Here is a 13,594-nt window from a genome sequence, read left to right as displayed (position 1 = left end):
GGTGCCAGGGGACTCCTCCAGCCTCCTCCATGTAGAATTTGTGCCAGATGGGGGTGTGGGTCACTTTCAGGAGCTGCCTGAGATATGTGCCACATCCTAACTCCATGCTCCAGCCCAGAACCTGCACCTCATGCACCCAAAATCACTCCCAGAGCCTGCCACTGCCCCCCTTGCACCTCAACCCCCCACCCCAGCCCAGATTCCGCACCCCATCCACACCCAAACTCCATCCTGGAGCCCGCCACTGCCCCCCTGGCTTTGTTGGCGGCTTTGTTCCAGCGGCTGGGGAAACACCACAACATTAAAGAAACCAACAGTACCAAGTCCTGCAGCGTCACCTGTCGGGTTTCCACAAGAGCATCCATGCTAAGGAGCCAGTCAGCATGTGACTCTATGACCGGATCAAACGACAGCTGGCCGAGTTCCAGGAGATGAGGCTGCAGCTGGCCGATATGAGCGGGAGCACTGAGTGAAGGGAGGGGCAGCTCCCCTAACATTTTTGCAGCCTGCAGGGAATGGAGACAAAGCAGGGAGATGCGGGGACTCAGGGCAGGACCTGCGGATCTGATAGTGCAGGACCACAGTCGCTGGAGGAGGAGAGAGAGTCCCGCAAGAGGAAGCTGCTAGTGGGAAGCAATAAGTGCAGGGTACAAACCAGTCAGCTGAGAGTCACTGGGGTCTAGAAAATGAAATGGCAGCAGGTCCCATGGTGTAATGGGCAGCACTCAGGACTTTGGATCCTGGGTTTAAATCTCAGTGGGACCTCCTGGAGCAATGCTAGTTATCTGCAAAGCCATGGAGCTCAATGTGTTGGCTCCCCTCCCTCAGGGTGAAATAGAGTGAGTTTTTTCCCTCCTGCTGGGTGACTGATGCCCACTGGAGATAGGTCTTTGGTCCAGCAAGTTCAATGAGCTGGCTGCTATAGGTTGGGGTCCTTGAACTTAACACTCTGGCTGGAGAGCCCTGTGGGTTGACCATATGGTTGTTTCTCACTGCTTCACCTGATGTCCACAACTTTGGTCCCTGCAGCTGCCACACTCTTCCTCTTGCCCACATGACATTCAAAGGAAGGAGTGCCAGGGCCAGTCTTCATAGTCAGGACTAGGCAGGAAGGAGGAAGAGTCCCAGACTGGAGCCCAACACACCTTTCCTGCTCTGGGCACCTAGAGCAGAGGCGGCTGGTGCTGACAGCTCCAAGGGAAGGTTTATAAGCCACAGAGCAACCGAGGGCAGGGCAAGAGGAGGAGATAACCATGCCTATGCGTGGCCAGCAGACAGCCACAAAGACACCCGGCCAGCCTGCTCCATGCCATGCCAAACCCCCACTGAAGGCCACACATAGACCAGCATTCGTTCTGCAGCCGGCATCACAAGGTGGTTGGAAAGCAGGTGGGGCCTCTGACCATTCCTAATACAACCCCCTCAACCCCTAATCCATCCATGAATCAAGGAGACAAGACCCTCAGTTAGGCAGCAGAGGTGCAATGGGTTAGTGCACAGGACTTATAGTAGCAGTGCTGAGGGGAATGATGCTGAAGCTGTGAGTTTAAACCTCACCTAAAGAACTAGTTTTCTTTAAGCAAATGGCTTCTGCCAATCATTTTGTCCTGCAGAAAATACAATTCCAGCTCAGAAGACACCGAGGTCCCCTTGCTTTACAGAGAGCAGGGCAGATTCCACAGATCTACCAGGCTCTGGTCTCTACCAGCCACTTGTGTCAGGAGGGGTCAGACAGAGCACTGCCCCTGACTCCCCCTCAGTCTTTGCTCCCCAAACTACCTGTGTGCTCACCCTCTTCGCTGTGAGACTCAAACCCTGCCTGGCCTTCTATATTTTGATGTGTTTTTCATCTGTCGTGTTGATCTGCATGTGGGTCCTGTGTGATTTTGGTGGATGCCTGGCATAGTTTTGGGTGTGTGTGTGTGTATGATTTTTGCATACAGATTGTTTTTTTGCTTAGTATTCTTTTGGTATGTGGTTGTTGTGCTTTCTTGTTGTGGACTTTTGCTGTATTTTTTGGTGTGGATTTGTTCTTTCTATATTTTGTGTAGTTTTCCCTTATGTGTATATGGCTCTGTGTGCTGTGTGGGTTTGGTTTTTGTTTATGTCTGTGTGGGCCTGTGCAGTGTGTGATTTTCTCTTTCTCTTTGTGTGTGTTTGTCTCTCTGTTTGTATCTTCATGTGTTTATTCACAGGAACTTTTCAGAATCTCCACAGCTTTGCCAATTTTCACCAGGAATTTTTCTCCCTTAACAAATTCTCACGTGTTCCCTACCAGGTTGTGACCATTGCCCCAGGGGCATGTCAGTCTCAAGGTTCTGATTTCCCATTGACCCTTCTCCCTTCTATTGGGACTGGGAACTAGCCAACCAAAAACCCCACTAAGTTTTAGTAAAAGGCCAACAGTCCTTTACACGAGCCAACCCCATGAGGGTCACCGATAGCCAGAGAAGGCAGCACAAGCTGATCCCATGGTGTAATAGGCAGCACTTGGGACTCTGAATCCTAGAGTCTGAGTTCAAATGTCAGTGGGACCTTGTGCTGGTTTGTGGTAAAGCCCTGGAGCTCAAAGCACTCAATTTCCCTGTTTCCAGTTGTTTAAGAGTGAGTCTTTTCCCTCCTTCTGGGTGACTCACACCCACTGGAGCCAGGTTTTTGGTTGAGGTGGCTGCAATGGATTGGGGTGCAGAGGTGGCTATGGCTGCCTGTAGTCCTGTGGTTTGACCTGGTGGTTGGGATTCTTGCTGCTTCACCTGATGCCCACAAGTTTGGCCCTTGTGCTTGCTGCCACACATTTCCTTTGGCCCACACGGCGCTTGAAGAAAGGAATGCCAGGGATGGGATTAATAGTCAGGGATTGGCAGGAGGGAGGTGGAGCCCAGCCTGGAGCCCCTCACACCTTCCCTCCTCCGGACACCTAGAGCAGAGGCTGCTGGTGCTGACAGCTTCAAGGGAAGGTTTATAAGCCACAGAGCAACTGAAGGCAGGGCAAGAGGAGAGGAGGACCATGCTTACGCATGGCCAGCAGACAGCCACAAAGACTCCCAGCCAGGCTGCTTCCTGACATGCCAAACACCCACTGAAAGCGACCCACAGACCAGCATGCAGGGCAGCTGCTGATGCTCTGTCGCCAACATCAGAAGAAGCTAGGAAAGCAGGGCCAGCCCCCTGGTGTGGCCCCTGTCTGTTCCCACTCACAGTGCTCACTTTTGCCGTGGGGCAAGAGACTTTACCCCAAGAGGCTTTTCCCCAGCTGGCGAGAAGCAGAGAAACATGCAGGTTCCCAAGGCACTATGTAGCAACCCTCTCAAGCACAGGGACAGGCGCACTCTTGTAAGAGGGAAACTGCTCTACACGCCAGCCCGGGCAGCTGCCCATTTTCTTTGGCAAGTCAGGAAGGGCAGAGGCTAGACTGGAAGCACCTGGGGCTCATGCCCCAGTCTTTGTGACACTCACCCCTGAATTCCTTCCCAGGACTCTAGCTGAAGCCAGAGCACTGGCCTGAGCGGCCAAGAAGAGGTTCCAGCCCTGAAGGGAGCAGGAATTTCAGCACGAAGGTAAAACTGCAGCAATACAACCATGAAGTAACTTGAACTCTCAACTCCTGCTCTGAAGTCAGATGCCTTATCCATTAGGCCACATGAGAAAAGCCCCTCCAAGCACTTCTTTAGAAAAGGCAGACACTGTGTTTCTCAGGTCTTCTAATGAGGGGGGCTGAGACTCTCTGGGCACAAGAAGTAGAGTTCCCAGCAACACGTGAGAATTAATTCTATGGAGCCAGATGCAGGACTTTGACAGGGAGGCTCAGGCATGGGGGATTGGGGTGCAGTGGACGGGCTGGCTGTGTAGGTGAGGAGATGTAGTGATCCTCAGGTGCAGGAGGGAGGAAGAATTGGCAGTGGCCGTGGAGAAGAAGAGGAGGGGTGGAGGTTCCTAGCAAGCCTGGCTAGCTCAGTCAGTAGAGCATCAGGCTCTTAATGGGAGGGGCCAGGGTTTGAGCTGCTGTCCAGGGATTCAGCTTTTAAGTTGTCTTGTGTGCCAGCAGCCAATTGATTCCTGGTGGTGCCCAGAGCCATGTGTGGGACAGAGGCTGAGACTTGTGGCACCTGCTCTGCAGCAGGGATCCTGGCAGCTCAGATTCAGGGAAGGCTTCTGCACTCAGAGCCGCTGACTTTGAGAGTTCCCGGGCGGAGCTCAATGCCTGCTCCACCTCAGGCCCTGCCCCCAAACCATCAAATCTCTTCCTATTCGACCCTGCCCCACTTCTTTCTCTCCTCACTCCTCCAGCACACTCCATCAATGGCCAGCAGGAGGCGCAGAGGGAGAAGCTTGTCGGCCAGGCCTCCTAGGTGGGAGGTGCAGGGGCAGAGGTGGCTGCTGGGCACCTTTTTTTTTTCTGCAGCCCTGTAGCACCCATGGAATCGCTGACTTGGCTCCTTTTGCACGCTAGAGAGAGGAGCAGAACCAGGGCTATGGCTGATCTATGGGGCACAAGGTGAGTGCCAGAGGCATCAGGTGCTGAGAAGTGGTGTCCCACGCATCTCTATGAAAGGAGCAGAACAGGATTTACTTGGGGTGGGGAGAGAATTGAGAGTGTCTCGGGGGTTGTGGAAAGGTATTGCCCGAGTTAGAGACTGGCTAAAACACAGGCCTCACTGTGAGCAGGATTTGAATCTGCGCAGGGGAACCTTATTGGATTTCGACTCCAACACCTTAACCACTCGGCCATCACAGCTGTGAGCACAAAACTACCCCACTGCCAGAGAAACTGGTAAAGAATCATAATGCCCAGGCATGAAGTCGTCTGAACTACAGAATTCCCACTGCAAACCTGGCTCCCAAAGCACAGGGGGGATTTGGGGTTTGTTCTCTTTGCTTAGCCATGTGCAGTCGCACAGAGAGCACGTTTAAAAGTCTCCCCTCCCACAGACCGGGAATGGGAAATGATTCTCAACTTGAAGCTTGATGTGAATGTGGATGTCTGGGCCACAGGGCCAGGGACTGACCTTTGCTATAGAAACTAGTGACGCACGGAACCAGGCTAAGGAAAATGTTTCCTGGAGTCAGTAACTGGAATAGCAGCAGTATTGTGCAGAGAAATGTCTCACAAGAGGAGTCAGTGCATTGTTGGTTCAGTAGCAGAAGTCACAGATACAGCGGGGGAGGTCTGTGGATCGGGAGTGAGGGGCACTGGCAGAGCAGTGAGAGGGGAGCCCAGGGCTGGGATAACAGGAGCTGTGGGTCAGGACAGGCAGTTCTGCGCAGAGTGTTCAGAGGTGCCCTGTATCTGCCCTTTCTCTGCACCGTCCCTGCTCCCAGAATGCACCAGGCCCTGGACTGAACTCTTCCCCTGCAGGCTGAGCTGGTTTCGTTTGCTGTGATCCTGTTGGATGGGCAGGGGGGGAGTGACAGTCTCAGCCCAGAGCCAACGCCCCCCTCTCACCCAGCACCCTTGGCCCCAGATCCACCCAGCCTAGTAGAGAACTCAGCAGGGCAGGTCAGCCAGGAGCTGTGCCCTGCCAGGCGCTCAGGGGCATCTACCCTGCAGCTGGGGGATCTCCCCAGCATGGTCCATAGGAGCTCACGCATTAAAGGGGTAGCGGCAGCAGCCGCGTGGTGGGTTGAGCTGGTGACCCGGGTCCATCTCCTGGGGCCGGCTGGGTTCATGCTCAAGCGACTGGCCCCAGTCACCGGCCGAGCCCTCCAGCCACGCTGCTGCTGTTAGCGCACTAGCCTTGGTTGGAAGCTGCTGGCTGGCTGGACCCTGAGGGTGGATCCGGCACTAGGGGAAACCCTCCGGCCTGGAGATTCGTTGCCGAGATTCCTGGGAGCTACCCATCCCCATGGCTTGTGTGCCTGCCCCTCGGGGCCCAGCAATGGCTCTGGAGGGAGGCTTGCATCACCTGGGGGGATGTGATCCAGTCAGTGGGCAGCCGGGGGGTCTGACTTACTGATAAAATTGGTCTCTTCACTCCATGGTGCTCGACGGCCTGGGTCCATACCAACACCTCCCAGGAACAGGTCGGGGTTGGGTGGGCTTAGAATTTCCCTCCAAAGCGATTTTAGGGTCTGATCCTGTAAGTCCCCCATGTACCCAGTACAGGATGACTCCATGCACCTCACCAGATCCAGTGCTGGCGTGTACAGCAGAGAATTGGAAGCGGCAAATCGGGGGGTCCTATAAAGAGACTAGAAATACAAGCAATTACTTTTGAAAGGAGAAAAGAAAAAGACGACATTCTCGAGCTGTTTAATAGGGCGAACTGCCCCTTGCAGGCTGCGAAGGGAAATCTCCGGGGTTGTGTTCACCTGTTCCCAGGGCTGTGTCCTCAAGACAGATTTGTGGGAGAAAGGAAATCACCACCGAGAGAGGAGTTGGGCTCAGTGTGGATTTTTGTGCTTTGGCAGGAAATTTAGGACCTGGGACTGGAGCCTTAAAGAGGGAGCGGGTGAAGGCTCCCCTCTGCTTTCAGGCTGAAGGAATCCTGGGTTTGGTCAGTCCATCCGGGGGGTCACATCGCTCCCAGGCAAGGAGAGGAGGAGAACTTCCCCCACAATGACACATGCGGATCCTGGAGAAGAAGAAAGAGATAAGAGACCAGCAGCAGGTGAAGGTGACTGAGGAGGGGAATCCCTTGTGCATGTTACAGAACACTTGGGAAGCTGTGGCCATTCAAACACACTGAGCTTTACTAATGACAAGGCCAGACTGCTGTGACTCGGAGAAGGGTTTAGGTGCCATAATGAACAAACAACTCAGCATGAAATGCCCGTGCGATGCTGTTGTTGTCCTTGGATGTACAGACAGGAGAACAGTGACTAGATATAGGGCACTAGTGTTATCTCTGTACAACATTGGTCAGACCAACACTGGACTCTTGCACACTGTCATCTTGGCCACATTTTAAGATGAAGAACGAAAAATTGGATGGGGGGCAGAGAAGAGAAAAAAAAGTGCTGAAAAGTTGCCTTCCAGTGCAAGACAAGAGCTCAGTCTGCTCAGTTTATCACAGAGAAGACCAAGAGGTCACTTGATGACAGTGTGTAAATCCCCTCCCAAAGAGAAAATTTTGGGTACTGAAGGGTTCTTTAACCCAGCATCAAAAGGCAGAACAAGAACCAGTGGCTGGAAGTTAATGGCAGAGAAACTAAAATGAGAAATAAGGGACACATTTGCAATTGGGTGATTAAACATTGGAACAAAGTACCCAGGGCAATGATGGATTCTTCACCCCACATGGGGGTGGCAAGAGGGGACAGAGGGTGCTGAAGAAAGTGCTCTCGGGTGAGATAGAAAACCATTTCTCTCTGGTGCTTGGCTGGTGGCCTTGCTCTCATGCTCAGGGTCTCCCTGATCTCCGTTGCTGGGGTCAGGAAGAAATTTCCCCCAGCTCACTCTGGCAGGGATGTTGGAGTTTTTGTCATCCTCTGTGGCATGGGGCACAAGTCACTTGCACAGATCAGCTGGGTACATCTCACCAAATCCATTCCAGTGCATGGGGCCTCCAGTATTGGTACCCCTCTGCCTCTCCTATGCTCCGTCTGTGGCACACAACGGGATATTCTCCTAAGGGCTGGAATATTTTGGTTTAATCCCAGTGGTGAGGCTCTGTGCAGGAGTGACTTTGCGGCCTGTCACATGCATGGGGGTTAGACAGGATTATTTAGTTGTCTTGACTGGCCTTAAAATCTAGACATGGATGTTCTCGCTTCAATGTTGCAATGTCTGACTCGTGGTCTATCCAGCTCCCAGGGGCCTCGTTCCAATCGAATTCCAGGCCAGGATTCAGAGACTGGCAGCTGCAGGGCAAGGCAATGGGGGCTGGTGGGAGTCACTTTGGGGCTGTCACTAGGCACAGAAAACAAAACCTCTCCCAACATCCCGACTGCTGCCATCAGGGCATCTGGCTGTAGAGGAGCCGGGTCAGCGCTCCCCGTGGAAGGAATCGGGGGGATGGAAACCCCCAGGATGGGGAGTTGTGTGTTTCAGCCGTGTTAGTATCACTCAAACACATGCACAGTACCCACACGCAGAGCCAGTTCATACTGTAAAACCCCCAGACCCATGAGGGACATGTTAATCTCAGCACAAGTTCTGCTTTAACCAATTAGAAATAACCCTGTAATTATTGTGGCATCTCAGTGCCAGAGGACGCCAAACCCCTGAGCTGTCAGTAGAGGGCCAGGTGTAGCGTCACTGCACACTGTCAGTGCTTCGGCAGCGACGCCTTGTACGTGCTGGTCCTGGTGGCTCACACACATGGCTAGGGAAAGGGGAAGGTTACACACATCCCCAGCCGGAGCCCTCACCCTTCCTGCACCCCAACCCCCTCCCCAGCCTGGAGCCCCTTCCTGTACCCTGAACCCCTCATTCCTGCCCTTCACACCCCTTTATAGCCCTCACCCAGTCCCACCCCCCGTTGCAGCCCAGAGCCCCTTCCCGTACCCTGAACCCCTCATTTCTGCCCTTCATCCCCTGTTAGAGCCCTCATCCCCTCCCGCATCCTTACCCCCTTGCCCCAGCCCAGAGCCCCTTCCTGTACCCTGAACCCCTCATTCCTGCCCTTCACACCCCTTTACAGCCCTCACCCAGTCCCACCCCCCGTTGCAGCCCAGAGCCCCTTCCCGTACCCTGAACCCCTCATTTCTGCCCTTCATCCCCTGTTAGAGCCCTCATCCCCTCCCGCATCCTTACCCCCTTGCCCCAGCCCAGAGCCCCTTCCCATGCCCTGAACCCCTCACTCCTGACCTTCACCCCCCTTTAGACCTGCTATGTCACTCTACTGGCTCTTTACCTCCAGCACCCACACTTGCCTTGCGAGCTCTAGCGCTGGCAGGCAGATGCGCACGCTGCTAGGCAGCACCCTTGGTAACAGCAGACATGTGTCTCTGTGGCGCAATGGGTCTTTGTGTTTTGCTGTTAATCGAAAGGATGGTGGTTTGAGCTCCCCCAGGAATGGCAGTAACCCCTTGTTCCTCAAGACCTGCTGGAAGCCTCAAAGGCTACCTTAAACTCATCTCTCTTCGCCTCAGTGGTTTCTGCTCAGGCCAGAAGACTCTGCTGGATGCAACTCAGAAATCCATCTCCCAGCACCCATGCCGGAGGCTCAGGCTTAATCCTCAAAGTTGAACGCAAAACCTTCAGCCAGGCGTGTTTTGCTCCATTCTCGCCTCTGCCCAAGAGACAATGGAGAAATGTAGGAGAAACGCCTGCTAGAAGACGCCTCCCTCTCACTTCTCTGTAGGCTGTGACATTATTAATATCAACTGGGACCATATAGATCATTGCTGCCACCACTCTTATATATTTGCAACAAATATTGTGCAAAAGTTGTAGTGTGAGGTGTCTATGAAAAGGTTATGATTTGCTGGTTATAATTATACTAGCTGTATGTGTGTACCATTTTTGTATTTGAAATTATGAATATGGGATATGTACTTGTATCTCAAATGTATTTGATTTCAAGTAGCCTCAGTGATGCATTTGGTCAGCTTCTTGAGAAAGGACTATTCTCAGTAAGTGCCCAATCAAGAAACGCTTCACTGACAATGGACTTTGGAAAATGCCAATCCACATCTGAGCTTTCCTGGGAACATTCAAACTAACATGTAAACAATGGCGTAGGCCTGCAAATTGAATCATGCATGGACATGTGACCTGCCCGTGTGACTCCAAACTCCATCTTGCTGCTTTGATTTTCCTACGTCAGCCCTAGGACCAATCCTATTCAACTTATTCATAAATGATTTGGAGAAAGGGGTAAACAGTGAGGTGAAAAAGTTCACAGACGATACTAAACTGCTCAAGATAGTTAAGACCAAAGCAGACTGCGAAGAACTTCAAAAAGATCTCACAAAACTAAGTGATTGGGCAACAAAATGGCAAATGAAATTTAAGGTGGATAAATGTCACGTTGGGAAAACATAACCCCAACTATACATACAATATGATGGGGGCTAATTTAGCTACAACTAATCAGGAAAGAGATCTTGGAGTCATCATGGATAGTTCTCTGAAGACGTAGCAATGAATTGACACATATGACCCCAAGATGAGATCATTAATACACTAACCTGAGGAGAAGGACACCCCAACATTAGTAGGGAGAGGAAATACAAAAAGGGAAGAGGGGAGAAACCCCTACTGAGCATGCATTACACCTAGCGACGGCAGCAGAACAGATTATCGGCTACACAACCCAAGAACGGGATCTGCATGTTGCTGTAGACATATCAGTGAAAAGCTCCACTCAATTCACAGCCGCCAGCAAAAAAGTTAACATCAAGTTAGTATTCATAAGGAATGGGCTGGAGAATAACACCAAACATTTGTATACAAACCAAGGGGGAAGCCTCCAATACCCTGGGACCACTCTGCCTACTACAGCGCTGCACACAGGATATTTTATATCTATCTTTGAGAGCTGGGGAAGAAATGGGTCTAAAAAGAAACATTTGCTAATGAGAGAAAACCACCCGAATATGAAGATATTTTATATTAAGTGAGAGTAATTGGACAGTGGAAGTTCAATTAACAGACAGCAATAATTCCCCCCCCACACACACACCCACCCCATTCACATGGCAGCAGGGAGCCTTTTGAGGAGGTGCTTTAAGAGGGTATGTGAGGGGAGTGTGAAGCAGGAAAACTTCCTGGCAGTGGGAAGGAGGCAGAAGCAGGGGCAGGCAGGTGACTGGCAGTTGGGGGTAGCAGTAGCCAGGACTGCGTAACCTTGTGCTGGACAGTCTCCACTGGGGACTTTTTCCTCCTGTCCCCTTCCTCACCAGCAGAGAAAGGCCACCCCAGCCCACTCCAGAGGCAGCTGTGTCTCAGGGCTCTGCAAACTGCACCCATTAAGCCCCTTCTCATTTGGGGAATGATTCAGGACAATTTCCCAAAGAAAGGAAGGAAATTTGCTGCAGGTCAAACAGGTGTGAAAATATCCCAAATCTGAGATTGTTAAATTAACATTGGAGAATTAAAGAGAAAATGGGGCAAAATCTGAAAAGGAGACTAGAGAAAGTGTGAATAATTTCTCCAGCAGCACCGACCCCTCATGGAGCCCTTGCTGCTTTTACAGCTGAGAGGAAACTTCCTCTCTCTGACGCCTGGGCATGGTGGAAGTGGTGACCCAGTGAAGCTGACTTGAGGCTGATGCAAGGTAAGCAAAGCTGAGCCAGCTGCCCAGGGTACGGGGTTGGAAGTCAGAATGTGGGGGTGGGCCTGGGTTCCCCTACATCAGTGGTTCTCAACCAGGAGTACGTGTACCGCTGAGGGTACGCAGAGAACTTCCATCAACGCATCTAGTTAATTGCCTTATTTTACCACAGGCTACAGAAAAAGCCCCAGCAAAGTCTGTATGAACTGACATCCCCGCACAGAGAGTGACTCGTACACATGGCTCTGTGCCCCAGGCACTGACAGGGGAGCGCAGGGCTCACACCCCTGGGGTGTATGGATAATTCTCAGGTACAAGGAGACGGTTGCCAGCCACGCGCAGTCCCCGGGCGTGGGGACAGGCAGCTGTTTCCAGATCGGACACTCGGGGCCCACAAGTGACCTGCTGCCTGACACCAGCTCCTGGACTTGCCTCTTGGGCAGGAGACCCCCCAGCCCCTCCCCCACTCTACCCCCTAATCTCCCCTCCCCTCCCCGAGCTGGGGGAGAACCCAGGAGTCCTGGCTCCCAGCTCTGCCCACCCCCGTGTTTCCATAGGGCTCCACCCAACGCCCCCCCCCCGAGTGGGGCAGCCCCGCGGGGCACATCGGGGCGGCACAGACGAGCCCAGGGGAGGAGCAGGCGCCCGGCAGCCCCCACCGCACTGGGGGGCGCCGCGCTGCGGGGGGCGGGGCCAGGCCGAGACCCCGGGACACGAGAGTTCGCGTCAGGAGCCGGAGCTTGGGGAGGGCGGGGCCGGGGATCTCTGGGGGGCGGGGCGGGAGGTGTCAGGTTGACCCAGGGACCCGCCCTCACTTGGGTTCGAAAGGACGGAAGTGCCCCGGGGCAGGCTGGGAGTTGTAGTTTCTGGCTCGTCTCAGAGCGGAAGTGACGACCAGTTGCTCATGCAACGCGCCCCCTCCCGGTGCACACTGGGAAGCGTAGTTCTCCCTCTCACAAGCGGCCTCTATTGGAGGAGGGGCCGTAGCTCGTCAGTTCGCCGCTCCCCTCCCCGCTCCCTGATTGGCGGAGAGAGCGCGGGACAGAGACTCGGCGCGTGGGGGGAGGGGCTGGTTCCCTCGCCCCGAGGCTTCGCTGCCCCCGCCCCCTCCCCACGGGGAGCCGGGGGGGGGCACCAGTGGGACCCGCCCCGGCGCTGCTGGGGGGACGCGGGCTCGGGGGCAGCCGGCGGGCGGGGCCGGGCCGAGGGGCACTGAGGCGGGACGGGGAGAGGCGGCTCCGCACGGGGGGGGCCGGGGGCTCAGACACCTAGTTCCAGGCTTCACCTTGCTGGGCCTGGGGGAGGGGGCTGAGCTGTCTCTTTCCCATCCCCCCACTCCCCCAGTCCATCCCCAGGGTGTGAGTTTCCTCATCTTCAATCTCTGCTACACCCAAACCTGTCAGGTTCCCCTTTTCAACCACTGTGGGGTTGTCCAACCCGCCGACACCCATCCACTCTGGGCTCTCTAAATCCCACATTCCCACAATGCACCTTGGTAACCCCTCCCTCTTTCTCTCTAATCCCCCTATTCTCTTCCCTTAGGACCTCCTGGACACCCCAACTCACAGTCAGGCCTCCACATACATCCCAGTCATTCACATGCTGAGCTAGTTCTTCAGGGACCCCCACAGCCCAGCAAACTTCTCCATCCATGAGCCCCATGGACCTGTGGCCAGGAAGGTGAGGAAGCTCCCACTTTGGCTGGGCTGGGTGTGGGTGTTAATCTTTTCCTGTCTTGTGTGTGCTGTGCTCACAAAGGCTTTTTGCTCCCTCGGGGTGGGGTGTGGTTTTGGCCGAAGATGAGGTGTTTTGGTAGCCCTGTGGATGCTGTGTGGTGTCTGGAATGGGGCGTGTGTGTTCCCAACATGCCCCTTCCCCTCTGCCTGCAGAACTGAGGACAGACAGGTCTGAGGAGCAGAGCAGGAGCTCTGGGAAGGAGAAGAGCAATATGAAGATGGAGTGTAAGATGAGGCCAGGTAACTTCTGTGGAGGGAGACATGCTGGACAGGGCCTAGGATTGAGGAGATAAGCAGGTGTGAGCCCCGGGCTCAGATTTCTAATTGTAGCTGTGATGACAGAATGGGAGGAGGGTTGAAGCCAAAGCCCTGGGGTGCGGAAGTAGCGAGAAGAGGAGCCTCACCACCATTGCTTTTTCTTTTCCTCTTGTGTTGTGTTTCATACCAAGGGAAAAGAAGTCACGGGGATGAAGTCCAGCCCTGAGGTGAGATGGAAAGTGGTGGAGAGCAGTGACAGCATGAATCCTGTTGATGCCAGGCAAGACCTGCCCAACTGGGACAAGAGTAACCGTCTCTGTCGGTGAGATGTGTATCTGGTTTGGGAAGGGCTCTGATCACAGCTCTCCTGGCTTCAGGCAGGGACTTCTTGTTACCTGGGTGTGGGTTTCCGGACTAGCTGTGGCTTCAGGAGAGATGATG

The 13,594-nt window shown here is 53.9% G+C and overlaps 1 long non-coding RNA gene and 1 other non-coding gene across 2 annotated transcripts in view; one reads left to right on the top strand and one right to left on the bottom strand.

Annotated features, from left to right (window-relative positions):
* Positions 1–13,325, top strand: part of LOC127041003 (uncharacterized) — a 192,378-nt gene extending 179,053 nt beyond the window's left edge. Inside the window, exon 3 of the long non-coding RNA XR_007771583.1 lies at positions 13,193–13,325. This is a non-coding gene — a long non-coding RNA (uncharacterized LOC127041003). The remainder of the gene's footprint in view (positions 1–13,192) is intronic.
* On the bottom strand, positions 4,654–4,735 carry TRNAS-CGA (transfer RNA serine (anticodon CGA)). Its single transcript has one exon. It is a non-coding gene; the product is annotated as a tRNA-Ser (tRNA).
* Positions 13,326–13,594: the final 269 nt, after the last annotated feature.

Source organism: Gopherus flavomarginatus, assembly GCF_025201925.1.
Source record: "Gopherus flavomarginatus isolate rGopFla2 chromosome 13 unlocalized genomic scaffold, rGopFla2.mat.asm SUPER_13_unloc_1, whole genome shotgun sequence".
In the NCBI taxonomy this organism is placed as follows: Eukaryota; Metazoa; Chordata; order Testudines; family Testudinidae; genus Gopherus; species Gopherus flavomarginatus.
Note: the sequence above shows the minus strand (reverse complement) of the source record. Positions and strands in the feature narration are given on the sequence as shown.